The following is a 16469-nucleotide window of genomic DNA, read 5'->3' as shown; positions in this document are numbered from 1 at the left end:
TTCCTTTAAATAAATTTCAAAAAGCAGGCAAAATTAAGCAACTCTTTGGAATGCATGTTATAAGGTAAATTTATGAAGAAAAAGGTATCATGATAAGAGTCACATAGAAAATTCTCTTTGGTGGGACAGTGTACATGACTAAAAAGGGTACATGGAAGTTCCTGGTGGATCTGGAAACATTTTACTTCTTGACCTGGGTGGTGGTTGTTTGGGTGTTAACTTTGTGCTAGTTATACAATTTTGCTATATGATTTTGCTCTGAGTATGTATGTTAGATTTTACAATTTATTAAAGTTAAAAATGATAGAGAAACAAGAAACCTAGATTTTCAAATGGAATTCCTGGATTGAAAATATTACCAACTAATTTTGAAAACTTTAGACATCTGTGTGGGCCATACCTATTTTATCTATGAGCTGCCGTTGTATAACTCCTTAAGGTAACTTGTGTTTGTTTGGCAGTTCTGGGCAGGGGTCTTGGTTCTTTTCTGGCATAAGAGTCTAAGGAAATTAGGGACCACCACTTGAGTTTACATGTAGAGGACCAGAATTATTGAGGGCAGGAGGAGAAGGGGACAACAGAGGATGAGATGGTTAGATGGCATCACCGACTCAATGGACGTGAGTTTGGGTAAACTCTGGAAGTTGGTGTTGGACAGGGAGGCCTGGTGTGCTCTGGTCCATGGGGTCGCAGAGTCGGACACGACAGAATGACTGAACTGAACTGAACAAATCAAACTTATTTCTCGCAGCTCTTTTCCTTTTTTCTCTCTCCTCTCTGTCAGTGGTAGCACAGCCCTGAAGAAAGTTCCAGGGAGACATTTTAAAAACTTGTTTCTGATGTGTCCATGAATGATAGTGTAGTAGGGTTAGTCGCTCAGTCATGTCTGACTCTTTGCAGTCCCGTGGGCTGTAGCCCACCAGGCTCCTCTGTCCCTGGGGATTCTCCAGGCAAGAATACTGGAGTGGATTGTCATTCCCTTTTCCAGTGGATCTTACCAACCCAGTGATTGAATCTGGGTCTCTTGAATTACAGGTAGACTCTTTACCGTCTGAGCTACCAGGGAAGCACATGCATGATAGCAACCTCACAAATGAAATAGCACTCATTCTGAAGCTTCTGAGGCTTATTAGAGATGATAAGACAGAGGAGAAAAAAATATAGTAATAACATTACCATTATGGAGTGCTTAATATACATCCAAACTTGTACAAGATTCTCGGCATATCACTTCGTGATCATACCACTTAAATATTCCTGTGCCATGGGAATTATTGGATCTGTCTTACAGATGGCAACGTTGAGATTCAAGAACTCAGCATGCCAATGGTAAATGGCAGAGACAGGATTCTTGCTCAGGGCGGTTTATTACTAACCATTACGTCATCCTCGTGAGGCCGTCAGTCCTCATGTGAGAAATATAGACATATTTGCATATTCCACATGAAAATGGGCTCCAGCTGCTAAAGCCCTCACTACCTTGAGCACTCAATAAATATGGGTAATTGTTACAATCTGTTCATCCTCCCTGTTTCCCTGAGACCCTTGGAATAAGCTCAGTGTGGTTGAACGAAGCCCAGACCAGCTCCCCAGCTTTCACACATAGCACACAGAAACAAAAGGCATCTAGCAGTCATAGAGTTTACATGCAGCGGACCAGAATTATACTAAAGTCGCAGTCATAGTAGTCAGTACACCCTTACTGTAGGACCAAGGACAATACAGACTAAGTAATGAGCGTTCAAGCATAGCACAGGCGGAAAAAGAGGTACAGTCTGTTTGTAAGACATAGATTAAGCTAATCTTAAAAATGCATTCTGATATATAGTAAGTGCAGACAAATACTATTTGATTTCACGTGTATAAGATACCTAGAACAGTCAAAGTCATAGTCAGAAAGTACACTGGGAGATGCCAGGGGCCAGGGAGGAGGGTTAGGAGGAAAGGGGATGAGGACTCAGTGTTTAATGGAGCCAGAGTTTCAGTTTAGGAAAGTGAAAACTTCAGGAGCTGGATGATGGTGAGAGTTATACAGCAATGTGAATGTACTTAGCACCACTTAGTACAGCTAAATATGGTTAACATATTTTATTTTATATTATGTGACTTTTACCACAATAAAACATCATTAAAGAAAAGAAATTTAGAAAATTAAAACACTTTAGTCTCAGAAAATACCAATAGAGGTGGTCTGGTCCCTTTTCTCCATCCTAGAACATGGGAAATGAGGCCCAGGGTGATATGGGACCTGGGGTAATAGTAGGAAGACGTTCACTCCACACATGATGACTAGCTAGCAATGGGACCTGGACCTTGGGCGAGTCACTTCATCTCTTTGGATTCTGTTATCTTTCAAATGGGAGTGTTAGAATAGAAGGTGTTTTTTTTTTTTTTTTAAATGAATTTAAGCTTTTCTTTCTGAAAAATCTTAAGTGCAATTCCAGTATGAGGCAGGGCATGGTTAAATAGTGAGGAGAAGAGGTCAACTTTGCCTCCTTTAGAGCTGCCTTGGAGGCAGCTCCTGGACCAATACCATGGACCAGTACCGGCACACAGTAGGTTCACAATGAATATTTGAAGAGTGAAGTGTGAGTTTTCTGTGTCTCTGGAGAGCACAGTTTACAACAATCTAGGGTAGGGCACTTTAAGTTCCCTTCCAACTCAGAAACTCCAATCATCTTAGGGACTTGCTTAAGATTATCCTGAGAGCAAGGTATGGGCAGAGCTGGGTAGCAAACTGGCTCTCCCATCTGGCACTCTGGGGTCCCAGGACTCAGTCTCTGGCCTCCAAGAACTAGTTCACTTGTGAGCTCTTCAGTTCAAGCTCTGGCTCTCCAGAGTTGTGTGGAGAGGCGTTCTCTGCTCTTCTTCTCCTGTTTCTTTTAAACTCTGATTTGATTTTCACCTTTGCCTTGGACATGCACCCTAACAACAGGAAACACACACCCACACATGAGAGTAAGTTGAAAGTTAATTCTAAGCCCTTCATGTCCTGGTAAAAGGTCAGGAACCAAAGACACCTTCATCTTAGCAGTGGGATTATGAAATAGCAGGGCTGGAGGATAGCTACAAGTCATCTCCAGTGTGGTATCATGGTGCAGAGTATGAACGCAGGATACTTTTCTGAAAATAAAATGTTAAAAAAAAAGTGTGGACAGGCTTGGTTCAAATCTTAACTCTACCACTCATTGACTAGAGGATCTTCTGCAAGACACCAAACTCTTTGGGTTTCAGGTTTCTTTTTTTTGTGTGTGTAATGGGGATAACAGCATCCCTTACCTCCTGGAGACACAATGGGGAAAGTATATAAAATATTAATGTAGAGCCTGGCAGCCAGGATGTGCTCAGTGAGTGGTAGCTATAATCATTCTGATCAACCAGCTGCTGAATGAATGCTCTTGATGGTATCCCTGCCAAATTATCCTCTGCTTGAAAATTTCCAGGAATGGAGAACTCACTACCTCAAGGGGAATCAGCTTACCCTCAACATCTGATTAGCTGAGACTTCTGCCTTCCTCTTGAGACAAGGAAGTCCCTGGAGGCTGAGATGAGACCATTCCAGTGGGATCCCAGAGTGCAGTGCCACTCTGACAGTCGAGCCTATAGTTAAACTTGAGATAAACAGAAGGCTTCACCTCCCAGGTCTGTTGGGTTGGCAGTGTCTGTGCAAAGGTCACCTAAACCCAAATTACTGGGCTGCCAGACAGAGGGGAACTCTGAAATAAGTTTTTAGCAGCAGGGTTCCAAAGTGGTGGACATCTAGCTGCTTCCTTTATGAGTTTGCCTCCAGCCCCTAACCTGGCCAGGAACAGACAGGTACTTCTCTTTAGTCCATTCAGAATGTTTCCTTTTCAGTCTGAAATCTGAGGCTATCATTTCCTATACTTGTCAGCCCCTTGAGTACAATGGCCTGAGATCCCTATGAACCCCTATGGTGGAAAATCTGGTGGATACATGACATTTCTGTTCTCAAGAAACTCAGGATTAGAGAGAATCTCTCTTTTCCTAGTATTTGGAAACCTAGTCCTTACAGTCTCCTTACTTCTGCCCTCAGTCAGTAGGAGATAATGAGAAAATGCACACTACGGACCACCCGTGACCAACTCTGTTGGTCATCAAGGCCCTCAGTACTCTCCCTACTTCATCTAACCAACTTTGTCACCCTGCACAAACTCTTTAGTCAAGCTAGTAGCTTTCTTCATTTTACCCTGTGACACGAACGCTTCAGGACCTTTACCCATGCTGTCTCAGACATAGCATCTCCTCTTTTCCTGCCTTTTACTTACTTCAAAGCCCCACTTTCTCTGGACCTTTAACCATCTATGATCTTGCCCTTCCCAACCACCCAGTAATATAGATGCAGTCACTTTAGTTTTCAATTGGTGGCAACTTCACTGGCAGGCTTGACCACTCTGAAATAATTTCATACATGTTGTTCATGAGTAGTATTTTTATGAGTATTATGGTCATTTAGGTTAAGTATTATGACTTATATTTCTTTCATATTTTCTTAAGTGCCTAGCCCAGTAGATGCTTAGTAAATTTCTTTGGATAAAAGGAATCTATTTGAAGTGATAGACAGTATTAAGCTAGAACTAGCAGCGGACCTCAAGTCAGCCACAAAGAAAGGAAATTATATGAAATCAGCAGCCCCACTCTGGTCATCTCAATTAAAGCTAAGCTACTTAATGCCAGTTACCATGGTTTGACTTTAATTCCATTAAATTAAATGGACAGGCAACTTTGTATGATTTTTAGTTGACCACTGAACTCAGGAATACAATAAATATTAATGCTTAATGAATGAAAGGATGGAGGGATTCCTGAGATGGAAGTATAACTTCACATGTAGTTAAGGAAGGCTGATAAATATGATAGATTATTAAAATCAGTTCTTGAGGCTTCCCTCTGATCTCATTTTTCCCTCTGCTCTGTAGCAGGGCATTCAAGGCTCTTCATATTTTCTTCTTCTTTTTTAAATTAACATGTAGTTAAATTTACAATGTTGTGTTAGTTTCAATTATACAACAAAGTTGTACATCTGAAACTGACACAACATTGTAAATCAACTATACTCCAATATAAAATAAAAATTGAATTACTAAAGTATACAGCAAAATGATTTAGCTACACATATATATGTGTGTGTACATATATTCTTTTTCAGATTCTTTTCCATTATAGATTATTATAAGATATTGAGTATAGTTTCATGTGCTTTACAGTAGGTCCTTGTTGTTCACCTATTTTATGTGTACTAGTATGTACATGTTAATCCCAAACTCCTAATTTATCTCCCTTCTTCACTGTTCCCTTTGGTAGCCATAAGTTTGTGTTTTTTGTGAGTCTATTTCTGTTTTGAAAAGAAGTTAATTTACTTTTTTTTAAGATTCCATATGTAAGTGATATCACATGATATTTGTCTTTCTCTGACTTACTTCAGTTAATATGATAATTTCCATCCATGTTGCTGCAAATGGCATTATTTCATTCTTTTTATGGCTGAATAATATTCCATTGTATACATATACCACATCTTTTTTATCTGTTCATCTGTTGATGGATGTTTAGGTTGCTTCCATGTCTTGGGTATTGTAAGTAGCACTGCTATTAACACTGTGGTGCTTGTATGTTTTCAAATTAGAGTTTTCTCTGGATATATGCCCAGGAGTGGGATTACTAGATCATATGATAGCTCCATTTTTAATTTTTAAAGGAACATCCATACTATTCTGCATAGTGATCACACCAGTTTATGTTCCCAGCAAGAATATAGGAGGGTTCCCTTTTCTCCACACCCTCTACAGCATGTATTATTTATAGACTTTTTAATGATGGCCATTCTGACTGGTGTGAAGTGGCACCTCTTTGCAGTTCTGATTTGCATTTCTCCAGAAATTAGTGATACTGAACATCTTTTCATGTGAAACTCTCCCTATTCTAAGCACAGATGCTCTGCCAGTTTTGTTTATCATATTTTCTCCATTTGCCCTGTGTTCCAGAAAATGGACTATTTGGTATTTTCAAAATGTAGTTTTAAAACCCTCCTATTATCTTTGCTTATATACATATATATATATATATATTTTTTTTTTTTTTTTTTCCTCTAAGATAGACTAAACCCAACCCACAATCTAAGCTCCAGCTACCTCATATCTGAAACCATTCGAATCAAGGGAAAAAGTTGTGATCTCCCTGTTCCTGAATTTTTTCCAGCAGATAATTTGACTTTACTTCTTTGACAAGACTTTGTATGTTTGGGCTCATATATATATATAATTTGCAAATATGCAATCCATTCCCAAGAGCTCCTCCTGGACTGCAATCTGAGGGTAGAGGTGGTCTTTTATCCATCTTAATGTTTCCTGTGGCACTTAGAAATAGCAAAGCTTGCTCAACAACGGCTAATAATAGTGCTAACATTCTCAGAGCACTTCTGGGTGCTAGGAATCATGCCTTGTCTCAATGAACGCTTACCATGACCCTCTGATACAATGATGCAAGCCCTTTGTGTTTTTTTGGCCGCACTGTACAGCTTGTAGAGTCTTAGTTCCCTGACCAGGGATTGAATCCAGGTCCGCAGCAGTGAAAGCGTGCTGATTCCTAATCACTGGACCACCAGGAAAGTCCCTGAAGCAAGAACTCTTCTTGTTGTCTTTTTCAGATGAGGAAAGTAAGAGATGCCCTTAAATATCTTGTCTGTGAAGGAGGCAGCAGAGTACAACCCTAGCAGTCTGACTACAGAGCCTGAGTTCTTGAAAAGGACTTGGTGACCCTTCCATGGGCAACAGTCCTAGAGAGAACAGACTCTCAAAAATAGCAAAAGGGGGTGCAGGAACCACAGCACAGACCTCTAGAGATCCTGACTCTTAAAAGTGTCGTTAACCAATTCATATTCAAGTGGTCCCCTAAGTGTTGAAACAGACACAGGAAAAGAGGGAAAGCAAGTTCTAAGGACCAGATTTCTATTGACCAAAGCGCCCTTTCAAAACAGAGCATAAGGCTCTGCTGAGCTGAAATTTTCAAAACCGTCTCTCTCCCACAGAGTGAACCCTTCAAAGGATTCACTTGAAGGTGAAGCATTCCAGCTGATGTTTGCTTGCTCTTTCTGCTCTGTTCCTAGCAGACAGCCAAGTGTGCAGGGTGCCTGGGGAGGCTGGGGAGCCAGGCAAGCTTGCGTGTCAGGTGAGGAGAGACCTGTCTCTCCCACTCGCCTGGTCCACTGGCCTGAACGACAGCTGAGCTGCATCAGGACTGGGCTTCCACAAATAGGAGCAGGTTTGGAAGCCACATGTGTTTTTCCACTGAACTGCTAAGTCAGTGTTTGGCAAAGAACAGTGATGCAGAATGGATGCTAAGGAAAGGAGAAAGCGCTCTTAACCTGCTCTGCTCTATGAGGCTATTGCCGCAAATATCACTTGAGAAGGGAGAGCAAGGACATGAGGGAATTCATAAGCCATTAGCTGAGATTTCAGGGTCTCTCTCTCCCCCTCCCGCCCTCTCTCCATTCCAGCTTTCCTGGTGTCACAACAGGACCCACTAGGGTGGTGAACAGAGAGCACTGGATTTGGAGTTGGGGACCCTGGGTTTTAGATCTGCATCTTCAATTTGCAGCTTACATGACCTGCTGCAAATCAAGGGTCTCCATTTCCCCGTCTGCAAAATTGAGCTATAGGCGACAACCGTTTTATCTGCCTCTTTAACAGGAGCTACTGTGGGGATCACTGAACCATCATGTGAAGAGGTCTTGTCAGCTGGAGACCACAGTAAAATAAACAAAGGATCATGGTTTGTGGGATTTTGTAATGCACATGCAGACACAAAAGCAAATACAAAACAATGGGCTGTAGGATATACTTCTAAATGGAAAGTGTATTTTAAAATGTTTTCTATTTTACAATTTTGGGAGCTGTTAAATAGAATAGATGGAAACTTGTTAAACTCTGTGTGCTTAAAAGTCTCTCTCCTCGTTCCCTTTTGCTCCCTTTAAATCATTTTGAGCCTCTTCTGGGATGCCATGATGAATCTATCCAAATTGATTACCCAGGCCCCTGAGATTTGTTGCTTTTAAACTGTGAAAGTGACACAACTTGGTACTTTGTAAAGTGCTGACTTGTTTTCTTATTATTCTGTATTGTTTACTTTCTTTATAAGATTACAGGTCCTTGAGGGAGGTGTTATGCATCTATCATGGAATATGACACTGGCATTTTGGAAATGATTCAGTGCATCTTTAAAATTAATAAGTTTGCCACTCAAATATTTCATGTTCAAATCCCTTGTGCCTCTTACTTTGTGTGTAGCACTTTGTTAGGTGATACGGAGCTCAAGAACTCTAAGAAATAGAATTGTATTATCTAAATCATATCTTACTTTTAAATAGGAGTTTACAATTCAAAAGCATTTCTCAATGTGAGGCACAAAATCAATAAAGTAGTATTGGATTATAACCCAAAGTATAATATAAACATCCATGAATCCATATCTATGTAAGTAAATAATTAAATAGGTAAATAAATGGGTGAGAATAGACAGTCTCCCAGGCAGAATTCCAAGTAATTTATGTAAGTCGTCTGCCTTTAAAGAAATGGGTCCTCATTCTCCACTCCTTAAATGTAGACTGGGCATAGGGACTTCTTTCCAAAGAGTTAGCCAAACAAATATTTAGTTTATTCGTTAGTAATAATACATCACTGCTGGTTCTTTAATTTGACAAATGACCATCCTTGTGTAAGATTTTAATTATAGGGAGAAAACTGGGTGTGGGGTATACCAGAACTCTCTGAACTACAGTTAGTCCTCTGTATTTGTGGAGGCAGAAGTCTCAAATTTGGAGGGCCAACTGCATTGTGCCATTTTATATAAGTGACTTGAACATCTGTGGATTTTGGTATTTGAGGGATATCCTATCATAGATACCAGGGGGAAGCTGTATCTTAGAGACTTTTCTATAAATATAAAACTAAGATTAAAAGTTCATTAAAAGGTAGTTTCACAAATGTGTGCTTGTCTAATGCATGCTGTATTGAATATACATGCTTGTCTTTGCTGTCTCCCCCAAAATCCACAAAAATCACAGCAAAAGAATGAAACAGGTGGGAACCCACAGAACAAGGAGACACTGAGAAAAGGCAAGAGGAGGCAAAGGAAGTAAAACATTTGCAGGATGTAAAGCAGATACATAGAAGGTAACTGATATAAGCAAGGTGAGTAAAGCTGAAGCTTACCTATTGGCAGAGAAAGTGGGTGGATGATAATAAGAGAGTAAGAGAAGCTAGTAATACCACAGGTCACCAGAAAGGGATAGCAATTTAGTACTAGAGGCTCAAAGTGCTGAGGTACAGTAGGATGAAACATGATAGAAAGCTACAGAACCCCTCTCCCAGCTCATGCAGCCACGCATGCAGCCTTCTTTTCAGCCAAGCAGCAGACTGGAGACTGCAGTGGAGGTGAAGTGAGGATTCTAGACTGGGTCGCTAGGTATATCTGGTGTGGGGGATGCCCACCTATTGGCCATCTTCCTCCTCTCATGCAGACCAGCCTATTGACTTTTTGGCATTTATAAAAATAGATAGTTGTGTGTGTGTGTGCTCAGCTGTGTTCATCTCTTTGCAGTCCCATGGACTGTAGCCTGTCAGGCTTGTCTGTCCATGGAATTTTTCAGGCAAGAATATTGGAGTGAGTTGCCATTTCCTACTCCAGGGGATCTTCCTGACCCAGGGATCAAACCCACATCTCCTGTATCTCCTGTATTGGCAGGTAGATTCTTTACCACTAGTGCTCTTGGGGAGCCCTTAAGAATAGAGTCAAAGGTCTCTAAGTATGGGAGGATAGCAACTAAAATGAACAAACAGAAACATGTAAATCACAGGAAACAAGCACATTTCAGGGACCAAAATAATGTTTCAAGAAATGATACTCTTATTTGAGAGATGAGAAGCATGAATAAGATGCTATTATGAAGGTGTAATAAAGAAATAAGAAAGCACTCTGGAAACTCAATACAATAAATAAATAGATTAGTTAATAAAAATGCTGAAATGTAAAGTTGAAGATAACACCCAGAAAATAGCTTAAGTCATGTCCAGCTCTTGCGACCCCATGAACTGTAGCCTGCCAGGCTCCTCTGTCTATGGGTTTCTCCAGCCAAGAATATTGGAGTGGGTTACCATTTCCTTCTCCAGGGGATCTTCCCAACCCAGGAATCGAACCCAAGTCTTCTACACTGCAGACACATTCTTTACCAACTGAACTATCAGGGAAGCACATAGAAAATAGCTTAAAGTCTGATAAATAGTCTTAGAAGTCCAACATACAACTAGTAGGAAATGAAAGTGAAGGAGAGAAAAAAATGGAGAGAGGGACACTGTTAAATAAATTACAGAAGATGTTCTCCTAAAAGTGAAGGATCTGAATTCTCAAATTGAAAAATCTCACAGAATGCCTAGCCTCACGAATGACCCATGAATGAAAAACACTTTAAACCACAGTCCATCATATCTGTTAACAATTTGAGGGACAAAGAGGGGATCATTACAGCTTCTGCAGGGAGAGAAGGGAAGGAGGTCACATGAAAGAAGGAGTGCTCAGAATAGGCTTGTCTATCATCAGCTCCAGTGGAAAAGAGAAGTTAATGGAGCTATATCTGCAAAGTTGAAAAGAAATATCTGTAAGCTTTTGAATGAAAATTATTTCCAAGCTTTCATTTAATCCCCAGTCAATGGAGTTTGAGGTGGAATAAAAGCCTTCTCAGATATGCAAGACCTGGAAATTTCTCTCTCACTTACTCTTTCCTAAGGAGGTACCAGAGGACACAATCCACTGACCTGGGAGGGTCGATGAAAACATGAGGAAGGATGACATATGGAGACCAGGAGAGCCAAAATTAGAGAATGAGAGATCCAGTCCCAGAAGCCAGCTCTCCTGCTGGGCCCAACAGGTCCAGCCAGGCCAGGCTGGAGCAGGAAGGACCAGGGATGGGGTGGGGGTCTCCAGGGAAACAGTGAAAACTGAGAGATCTAGGAGAGAGGAAGCAATGAAACAGAGATCTCATATGTGCACATATAGCTAAGAGGAGTTCTGCAGTTTGCTCTGCAAGTTTGGGTGTGAGTCAATGATAAAATACATAGAAAAAAATCAACAAAACAATGATACAAACAGAGCAGGAAAACCAAAGTTTCAGAGTACACTATTTAGCTCCACTGTGAAGGTATTTATGTAGTTATAAACATGTATAGTTATATAAGTATTAATGTCACAAAAATATGATGTTGTGAAAATGGGAGCCATGTGAATGGGGGTGAATGGATCAAGGATGTGTGAGCTCAACCCTCATGCCTCGTGTGTCATAGTGGAAATTCAATAAATAGCATCTAGAATAGGAAATCAGGAAAAGGCAGTATAAAGGATAGGAAGGTGAAATATCAGAAAAAATAGCAAAAAATTTAGAATGATTTTCCTGAGCTGGAATCTGAAATAGGATCGGATGAGGGACGGAAATGCTGAATTTTGTTTAATTACTTAGAATACAATTTGGTTTTATAAGTTGTAATGCATTACTTCGGGGGAAAATGGAATTTAAAAATATTTTGATCCTCCCCAGCAATGACTGGAACAGTGAGTAATCCTCTCTCTCCAATTTTTGGAAGGGGAGACAGAGGATGTGAAAGGTCAAGTGACCTGCTCAGAATCTCAAAAAGCAGATGGTACCACAGCCAGGACTAGACTTGGGGCTCCTGACTTGCAGTCTGGGGCTCTGTCCACTCTCGATGGAGAAGAAGCAATAAAATGAATTTATACTGTCAGGTGTGTGGGCAGGGATTCAGTGGAATCTAGAAGGATCTGCCAGTTTCAGGAATGCTCTTTGACCTCTACCATGTTTTGTGAGTTCCGAAAAATAGCAGCGTACATGGAGTACACAGCCTCTTGCAATGAAAGAGCCATTTCCTAAAATCATCTTTCATCAGCCCTTTAAGCCTTTCTCTCAGTTCTCTCCAGCTCCTTCCTGAAGTCACGTGCTTCAGCAATAGAACTTTCACTCTGGGTAAGTAAAGACATATAGCCCTAGATGTTTTTGCCTTTTTAAACTAGTCATTTGCTTTCCTTTCCCTCACTGTCCAGGAGAGAGCCTGTTTTTTTGTTTTTTTTCCTTTTTTCTGCCTGGTGCAGTTAAAGCGCATTTTCCTAAGATGCTCTCTGTCTTGTGAGATGCATCCTGGTTTGGGCTTTCACTTTCATGTCGCAATCACAAGATATTGTTCTACTTTCTTAGTTTGTACTTAATAATCTGCCCTACTTTCTGCCCTGTGTGGGACACTTATCACAGGTGCTTGCCTGTATGCAGTTCTGAGTTCTTTCAAGGCTTTCCTTGTTTCCTCAAACAATAATATACTTCTCAGACTCATTCAGCTCTCTCAGAGATCATCATTTATTCCTTTTCTCATTCATTTCAGTGCATTTCTATTGAATACTTTTTTTTTTAGTGCTAGGCATTAAACTGGAATGTAGGAATTTAGCGGTATGCAAAACTGATACCACCTCTGTCCTCCTGGGGCTCTCAGTTGGGTAGATAAAGCATACCTGAGATAAATACTTACTGTAGTAATAATTGCAATTAATAATAATAATTAATAGTGTGATATAGAATTGTGCATGGAATTTAGGTACCATGAGACCCTGTGAATAAGGATCTAACCAACCTGGAATGGAGGATGTTGGTCAGGGCTGTTGTGTGACACTCAGTGGGACACCTCCGATATTTACCATAGTATTGAGTGGGAAGTTAGTATCTAATAAACATTGGCCATTTCTTGGGTGGATATCCTTGGAATGGTTTTGAAAAGCTCAAAGTGGTCTACAAAGTAAACCTGTTTCCATGCCCTAAGGAAAGTCAATAAAAAAGTCAGGAAAAAAATCCTGATATAAAATGAGGCTTAAACTGGATTTGGGGAAAATTGTGGGAAGGATTCTGCTTAAACCAGGAAGATCTAGTTGACTTCCCTACTTACCCTTTTGCCCTCTTCCAATACGGTCTGAAAAGCAATTTCAAATTTCTGCTCAGCAGCTCCTGAATAACTAGGACTGGGTCAGGATGTAGCTAAATCTTTTGACACCACAGACAACAGCCATAAAATAGCAACCCACGTTTGCAGTGCTTGCAATTAACACAATACTCCGCCAAAGGTACAATGCTTAGACCTTTTCACACTCTTACAAATATTCTTCTCAACTTTGAAAGGGTAAGAAAAAAAAAAAACAAAAAAAAGCGTGTCCTTCTAACAAGTACTATATACACCCTAAATGAGAACAAACGTTTATAAACACAGGAAGCTGAAAATAAAGTTTAGAAATTAGCAAACACAGGTTTACTGCCTATACAGTCTCTTAGTATAGAGGACAACTTTCAAGAGGTGAAATAAGGATGCCCTTGTTTGAAAAAGACTTTCTGGAAAATATGGGTGCAAAGTGAATTTCTTTAAAATTAGTACTATTTCTACAGAATTTTTTGATTGGGAAATTAGAAAAGCAGCCTAGTAGCGAGAGGATCTCCAAAATACTGAGGAAGGGAGAAATGCATACAGACAAACACATGAACATACCCCCCGCCAACACACATATAAACACATGAACATACCCCACAACATAGTATATAAGCACATGAACATACCACAGACACAGGACACATGCACACATACATGCAAATACATGAACATACAACACACACACACAAACACATGAATATGCCACACACACAGTACAAAAACACATGAACGCATGTGCACGTACACTCACATAAGACTTGGTTGCGGTTGGTTATTTAAGGGGTTCATCAGAAATATTTCCAGGACTTGAGTGTCCTTCTCCATCTTGAATTCTCCACTTCATCCAACCTTGAACACCTCTTTAGAACTTCAGTATTTTGCTCTTACCTGAAAACCTGTGGTTTCCATACTTGGAATTCTTGACACTTTTGACCCTCACCTTTATGTTTTGTAGACGTGGTGTACTAAAGTTTGGCTGTAATGCAGCTCTTTCATGAAGGCTTTGACTATCACCTACTCAAGCAGTTTTCTCAAACTTATGTAATTTATGGGCCCATTTGAAAGGAAACTGTCTTGGACTTACAGTGTTGACAAATAATTTTTGTTATAACCGACTTGATGAACATGAGTTTCAGTAAGCTCTGGGATATGGTGATGGACAGGGAAGCCTGGTGTGCTGCAGTCCATGTGATCACAAAGAGTCAGACATGACTGACTGGCTGAACTGAGCTGAACTAAAAAGGTACAAACATTAAAACAGAGTGCAACTCTCTGCTTATTGCCTCTGTAGAATTACAGAACAGAAGAAAATATACAAATGAGACACAAATGATTTGACCAATGTGTTTTGGATTACCAACATAGGTTTAATGTGACAAACTATGCCATTTGCTGGTTCCAAAATATGTTGATGACACCAGTATGACCCTGTGTTATTACAAAGATTCTGTGAGTTCAGCATGCCTAAGGTTCTGTGTCCTATGTGAAGATTTTGTGCTCTCATCAGTATTTCCCTCTTTTTCAACATTTTTCTTGTTCAGTCCCTCAGTCATGTCTGACTCTTTGCGACCACATAGACTGCAGCACGCCAGGCTTCCCTGTCCTTCATCATATCCCGGAACTTGCTCAAACTCATCTCCATCAAGTTGGTGATGCCATCCAACCATCTCATCTTCTGTCGTCCCCTTCTCCTCCTGCTGTCAGTCTTTCCCAGCATCAGGGTCTTTTCCAGTGAGTCAACTGTTTGCACCAGGTGGCCAAAGTATTGGAGCTTCAGCTTCAGCATCAGTCCTTCTAGTGGATATTCAGGGTTGATTTCCTCTAGGATTAACTGGTTTGATCTCCTTGCTGTCCAAGGTACTCTCAAGAGTCTTCTCCAACACCATAGTTTGAAGGCTTCAATTCTTTGGTGCTCAGCCTCCTTTATGGCCAACTCTCACATCCATATATGACTACTGGAAAAACCATAGCTTTGACTGTATAGACCTTTGTCAGCAAAATAATGTCTCTGCTTTTTAATACTCTGCCTAGATTGGTCATAGCTTTTCTTTCAAAGAGCAAGTGTCTTTTAATTTTTTGGCTGTAGTCACCATCTGCAGTGATTTTGGAACCCAAGAAACTAAAGTTTCTCACTGTTTTCATTGTTTCCTCATCTATTTGCCATGAAGTGATGGGACCGGATGCTATGATCTTCAGTTTTTGAATATTGAATTTTAAGCCAACTTTTTCACTCTCCTCTTTCACCTTCATCAAAATGTTCTTTAGTTCCTCTTCACTTTCTGCCATTAGGGTGGTGTCATCTGCATATCTGAGGTTATTGAAATGCCTGCCAACAGTTTTGATTCTGGCTTGTGCTTCATCCAGCTTGGCATTTTGCATGATGTACTCTGCATATAAGTTAAATAAGCAGCGTGACAATATACAGCCTTGACGTATTCCTTTCCCAATTTTAAACCAGTCTGTTATCCCATGTCTGATTCTAACGGTTGCTTCTTGACTTACATACAGATTTCTCAGGAGGCAGGTAAGGTGGTTTGGTATTCCTATCATTTTCCCATACAGTACATCATTATGTCAGCTAGTCTTCACCCTGCATTATGTTACTGTGCATCATTTCTGTGCCTTTGTGATATTAAATAGAGACACCAGCAAGGACTCTGAATTTGTGGCAGTACTCACTTATGAAGGAATCATTCTAAGATACACTCCTTATTTTTTTATGATGATCAAAATAAAACACCAAATTAAATGAGTTTGAGCAAGCTCCAGGAGTTGGTGATGAACAGGGAAGCCTGGTGTTCTGTAGTCCATGGGGTCGCAAAGAGTCAGACACGACTGAGCAACTAAATTGATGATACATTCAAGTATTTAAATTCCCTGATAAAAGTTTCTGGGTAGTGAATATCAGCCTGAGAAACTGACAACATACTCTTTATAATTATATTTATGTCTAGTACTGTAGCTTTGGCAGAACAACTATGGGAACTATTTTATTTAGATTTTAAAGGCAAAATTCTCCAAAATATTCTGAATTAAAATGAAAAGACTCCATCAGGGGCTTTGAAAAGTACAAACTAATTCATATTTGAAGAGCTGTATGAAGTCTTTTGGGTACCTTCCACTCAAGTGATTTGAAATTGAGGCACCTCAAAAAATGCATGTTTTTCCTTCTTTTCTTCCTGAAGAGATTATACATAATGTTTTAAATGTCTATACCATCTTTCCTCCAGACAGTACAAGTACTTCATAAACTTCATCCTAATGATGTTAACATACTCATGAGACTAAATAGACAATATGTAACATGGCCCCCAGCTTATAAATAAATGAACAAGCTCAAAGGAGGGATAGAATTCTATTTTCTGTACACTTTGATTAACTTCTCTTTTTTTCCCCACTTAGAGCACTATAAATATTGACACCTTCTTC

The 16469-nt window shown here is 40.1% G+C and overlaps 1 protein-coding gene and 2 long non-coding RNA genes across 6 annotated transcripts in view; 1 reads left to right on the top strand and 2 right to left on the bottom strand.

The window, feature by feature from the left end:
* LOC139034436 (uncharacterized) overlaps positions 1 to 16469 on the top strand; it is a 307394-nt gene that overhangs the window by 56425 nt on the left and 234500 nt on the right. The gene's annotated exons all lie outside the window — the stretch shown is intronic.
* Positions 1 to 16469, bottom strand: part of GRIA1 (glutamate ionotropic receptor AMPA type subunit 1) — a 336900-nt gene that overhangs the window by 200460 nt on the left and 119971 nt on the right. The gene's annotated exons all lie outside the window — the stretch shown is intronic.
* LOC139034434 (uncharacterized) overlaps positions 14385 to 16469 on the bottom strand; it is a 106259-nt gene continuing 104174 nt past the window's right edge. The window contains exon 2 of the long non-coding RNA XR_011486938.1: positions 14385 to 15427. This is a non-coding gene — a long non-coding RNA (uncharacterized lncRNA). The remainder of the gene's footprint in view (positions 15428 to 16469) is intronic.

Source organism: Odocoileus virginianus, chromosome 3, assembly GCF_023699985.2.
Source record: "Odocoileus virginianus isolate 20LAN1187 ecotype Illinois chromosome 3, Ovbor_1.2, whole genome shotgun sequence".
In the NCBI taxonomy this organism is placed as follows: domain Eukaryota; kingdom Metazoa; phylum Chordata; class Mammalia; order Artiodactyla; family Cervidae; genus Odocoileus; species Odocoileus virginianus.
This window is presented reverse-complemented; position numbering and strand designations above follow the sequence as displayed.